This window comes from Mus pahari, chromosome 2 (assembly GCF_900095145.1).
Source record: "Mus pahari chromosome 2, PAHARI_EIJ_v1.1, whole genome shotgun sequence".
NCBI lineage: Eukaryota > Metazoa > Chordata > Mammalia > Rodentia > Muridae > Mus > Mus pahari.
In genome coordinates, this window is record NC_034591.1 from 15,054,929 (window position 1) to 15,060,461 (window position 5,533).

Sequence of the window (5,533 nt, forward strand, 5' to 3'; positions counted from 1 at the left end):
AAAAAAGAAGAAGAAGAAGAAGAAGAAGAAGAAGAAGAAGAAGAAGAAGAAGAAGAAGAAGAAGAAGAAGAAGAAGAAGAAGAAGAAGAAGAAGGAAACTGATTGGTGATCCGCTTATCTGGCCTATGATTTTAAATGAGTCTATAATTTACAATTAGTAATTTCTTTATGTGGGAAAATTAAATACCTAAATTTGATCATCTGTTTATAAGATGCCGATTCAAGAATTTTAGTGGTGTTAGTTTTTAAAGTACTTTAGATGATATTAAAAGTATTGAAACTATACCTGCAAAGAAATATAGTCTATCATCATTTTTGCATTTTTTTCATGTTGATTCAATTTATGGTATAAGATGCACAAGTCAGAGAACTGTGTTAGGCAAGAGGCTATATCACTGCCTAGATTATATGTTTATTAATTGAAATATTTCCATGAGTCCAAAGGATACTTCTATATGGAAAGAAAACATAAAATTGAGGTGCTCATTTGAAATTGTTTATTTTTAACATTGTCAAAGCTTTATAACCACTTAGTAGTTTCTTTATACCTCTTATTTTCCAAGATTCCTGTGTGAGTACATTTCCCAGTACTACTTACTAGCAGGGGGCAATGTACACAACAGCACTGTGTCTCCTGAGAGATGTTACACCTTCACACCAAATTCAAAATGTCAAGACTCGGGTGTGGGCCCTAGCAGGTTAACCACACTGCAATGGATGGCCAAATATCCTGGAACATGTGGACAGCACCTGTGGACTTGATGGCTTTTGGACTTGTTTTTAAAGGCAGAAAGGGAAGTGGGATGTATCTGGGAGGAACTGGGGCAGAGTGGAGTGACATTGTCAAAATACACTGTATGAAATTATTTTTAAAAACTTTGAACTTCAAAACTCATCACATTTTGAAACACAATTGTTTTAAACATCACATGTACGTACTTTTCTATAAGAGTTAATGTCCAACAGCAGTGTCCATCTAGAAAGACTTTAAAAGGCAGCCATACCTTCATGCTGCCCTGCAAAACACATAAGTACTAAGTAACTGTTATATTCTTACAGTCTTCGGCTAGGACCCATAAAAGCTGTGGAATTCATACACTTTTAACAGAGAAAGAATCCTCAGGGCTCTTGAACTTGTGCAAAAAAAACAAAAATAAAAAAATAAATCCAAAATAAAGAATCAAATTACTTTTCTGTGATAGTTACAAAATGAGAAAAGACTTCTTGTGGAAAGTTGAAAGCAAAATATGAATATTTGCACAGCAAGTCCTTTTCTTCTGGTCCTTCATTCTCTAGTTTGCCACGCCCACATGGGGAGAAGACTCATTCCACTACAAAGCCAAAGCTTTATCCAGAATTTCACACACTTTGTTCACTTAAGAAAATCACACATCAGCTCCTAATAGAGAGGATAAAACCAATGCTTGGTGTCTCCTATTTAGTCTGCTCTGTGAATTTGACAGCCACTTCTCCAGCTTCTTCCTTCCAGCCATTGCAGCGTGCCAGGGCTACAAAAGGAAGGGATGATGGGACCTCAGTTCCAGGCAGTTTGCATCTACAAGGGGCTTTAGACATATTAACAAGCTACTGGAACCCAATGTGATGAGGTTACAATACCCCTAATGTGGGCAGAAATTCAAGTGAATGTGGAAATAAACAACAACATTTTAGAATATTTTTTAATTTATTCTTCTCTCATATATTACATACCAACTGCAGTTAACAAAAAAAAAAGTTTTAAAGAGGAATGTGTTGCATAATGTTATTGGGCCTTTAGAGAGATGGTAATTTCCTTTATTGGAAAAAATTTAATAAAACAAAATGTAATGCTTTTTAAATATTCAAAAAATATATTCACATCTAATTACAAGATAATTTTAACGCACATGTAAATGTATTTCTGCAACACTGAACATGCTAGAGTAGAAAGAATTGCTCTTCTGCAATCATTTAGTGAAAGTCTGTGCTTGCCAAACATTCTGCTAACTAATAAGAATGCAAAAGTGGAAAGACAAATGTTTCTAACCCCACAAAATTTGCAGTGTGAATTGAAATAATGAGTGATATGTTGATGGATGTTTATATTAATGAAATAATAAAAATACATACCTAAGTAATAAAATGGTACAGAGGAAAAGGCTGTCAATGTTAAGAGGAGAAATTCTCCCAGTACTCCAAGAAATCCTCACAGACATGATGATAACGGTTTTAAAAGAGGAATAGATGTTTCCTGACTGGGCTAGTGAGGAAAGCTGTTGGGAGACACACATGTGCAAGTGTATTGGGAAAGACTGAAAGAGGGTTGTAAGCCATCAGTGTGAATGTTAGTGTTTTCTCTTGGGTATACATTAGTAGTGAAATATTGTGTCAAATGACAGTCATAAATGCAAAAGATTAACTGGACTTACAGTACACATCAAAAAAGTGTACATAATCATATATCCTAAAGTTATAAAAGATTGTGGACATGCATATCTTTACCGAAACTTCTTTGGAGTAAATTTCCAGCCAATGAAGCACAGGGCCTTACTCTGTGGCTGACGTTGTCCAGGCTCATGTATCTGTAGATCTAACATACAGCTCTGGTAATAGCAGGTGGTCATTTTGGTTAGGTTCATGCTCTATGCTTTGTGCATGCTATATACAGGTGCTATATCCCTGAGTGTATCTGCAGCAGCATGTGTAAATACTTGAACAGATGGATGGATGGATGGATGGATGGATGGATGGATGGATGGATGGATGGATGGATGGATGGATGGATTTAGGATGAATGACCTTATAAATATAACATTTAAATGAGCTGAATTTTGAATTCCAATTTTGTGAGAGAGCCTAGTCAATGATGCTGAATAAGGTAACTCTCCACAGAAGCAAACTTAAACCTAGCTTTCATCTTTGGCATGACATACAAACAATTATGTTAGAGACTAAATTATTATAGTTTTAAAAATTAACCCTAAATATTAAATAAATGTTTAAAATAACAAAACAAATACTATAGAGATTAGAGGAAATCACTGATGTTTAAGATAGGTGGTCTCATTTTATATCAAAATAAAGAGGGAAGTAGTTTAATCGACCATTTTGCCTTTTGGTTATCTCTAGTTTAGGGAAACACATCAATAGCTTGTAAGAACACAAGAAAAATAACCATATTAAAAAGTTTCTCTTAGGTTCTGCACCAGAGCAAATGGGGCGAGCATGGAATTCTCTCTTACTTGGCAATGACGTCTAGCAAGGAGTAGATGGCAGGCAGAAAACAAGGGCAGTGTCCTTCCGGCAGCTCTGACACCTGAGCCAGCTTCCAGTGGTTCTATGATGTCATTATCCTGATGCCCAGGAACTACCTAATTCTGAATATTGAATATGCTACATATTCTAGAAGCCAAGGACCAGAAACTTCACTAATATCCTTTAGAGTGTTTTAGCATCTATGCTGCCTAAGTATTTAAAGGACTCTAAAAATCAAATTTGATTTGACAGAGCTCATAAAACTCAAGGAGTCTGAAAGGTATTTATCGACCATCTTCTATTGAAACTCTTTCTCATTGCAAACTTTTTTGTCTTTTTGTAGCATTTGCCTGTTGTGTTAATAAGATCACAAATGAGTACCCCGAAGGATAGGCATTCCTTAGTCCCTGGCATTTCTTTATTTCTGTGGCTTGGTTCTGCTGCTTGCAATCTCAGTCTCGGTGTTTATAAAAATAGGGGTACCCAGCTAATTTTTACATCTGTTGGTAAGTGTGTGTGTGTGTGTGTGTGTGTGTGTGTGTGTGTATGTGTGTGTGTGTTATACACATATGTATGGTAATGCAAATTTCAGAAGATTAATATCAAAATGCCTTCCTCTGTCATGTTCTACCCTTTTTTTTATTTCAAACAAGATCCTTTCCCTGAACCTGATGCTCATTGTTTCATCTGTACTAGCTAGCCCCAGGAACCCTCTGTCTCCACACTCTAACACCGGGTTACAGTGCACACTTCGAGGTAGCCCCAGGGACCCTCTGTCTCCACCTTCCAACACTGGTTACAGTGCACACTGCTAGCTAGCCCCAGGGACCCTCTGTCTCCACACTCTGAGTTACACTGCTATATTTGGCTCTTTATATGGGCTAGGAATCTAAACTCTAGTCTCATACTTGGGGAGTAAGCAATTTACCTGCTGACCCATCTACACAATACCCCTTGGTAAGGTTTTTTGGTTTTTTGTTTGTTCGTCTATTTTGGGGGATTTTCTTTTATGCAGATTTTTATGCCCACACACCTGAAACTGTATTCCAAGAAACAATATCTGGAATATATACTTACAGCCTTATAATTTTGTTAAAGCAATATGTTCACAAACTAAAAATGTAGCGTGAAAATATTTATAATGAGCACAATGTTTCTTTATCTAGCCTTCCCATCCGCCAGGACTATATCCAAGATGCAACTAATTAGTTTCAGGCATGTCCAGCCTTTTGACGTTGCAGTACAACATTGTCATCTACAAAATTTGGAACTGAGAACCTGCAGTTGAATTACTAAAAACATTGATAGAAGAAATTCTCAAGTTTTAAGCAGTGTTACAGTTTTGTACTGCTTTATCTTTGGTGCATGAAGCCGGTACGCCAGTCTCTGGGTATGCCTACTAGATGTTTCTTTCAGTAACTAACTTCACATGCAATTTTCTTTATAATTTACACATGAATTATGTTTATGTTCCTTAAAGAGAAAATGATGCTTTTTCTCTCTTATCCTGCATCGAGTCTCACATGTTTTCTTTAGTAGTTTTAGTACTAATTTTAATAAATCTGTAAGATTTTTACATTGTCTTGTTTTTCTGTTGTTTCTTTGAACTCACTAACATACCATCAATATGGCTTCAGTCACATGCCTTTTTAAAGTTTCATATTACTGCCTAGGTGGTGGTGTACACCTTTAATCACAGCACCCAAGAGGCAGAGGCAGGCGAAGCTCTGAGTTCAGGTACAGCATAGGACAGCCAGAGCTACTGGGCTACACACACAGAGAAACTGTGTCTCAAACAAAACAAAACAAAACAAAACGTTTCACATTGACTTTTTCCTTTGTTTGCAATAGCTTCCTCAAACTTTTCTTACTTTTTAGAACTGAAGAGATGATTCTGTGAGTAGGAGTACTTGCTGTAAGCATGAGGACCTGAGTTTGTTTGTCCAATACTCATATAAATAGCCAAGCATGGCTGCACATGGCTGTCACCCCAGATATTTTACAGGGGACATTGCCTGCCCTCCTCGTGCAAATGCATTGCTAAATGCACTCGCCACAAACTCGTATGCATGCTCTCAAACACAGGCTGACCTGGTCATCTTAAAGGGTAGCTTAGAGTTCCCAGAGAGACAGGTAGAAGGTGCCAGGCCTAGAGTGGCACAGTGTGGGTCCACTTTATTCTCTTGACCAGAGAGCCACAAGGTCACAAGTCAGTCTGATTCTTGGGGAGGTAGATAAGCTCCACCATCGACTGGAAAGGGGGCAGGACAATATAGTCATCTTTTTTTTTTTTTTTTTT

General features: G+C 37.2%; 1 protein-coding gene across 9 annotated transcripts in view; it reads left to right on the forward strand.

Moving 5' to 3' along the window:
- The window catches only part of Magi2 (membrane associated guanylate kinase, WW and PDZ domain containing 2), a 1,405,204-nt gene that overhangs the window by 1,085,714 nt on the left and 313,957 nt on the right, over window positions 1-5,533 (forward strand). The window lies entirely within an intron of this gene.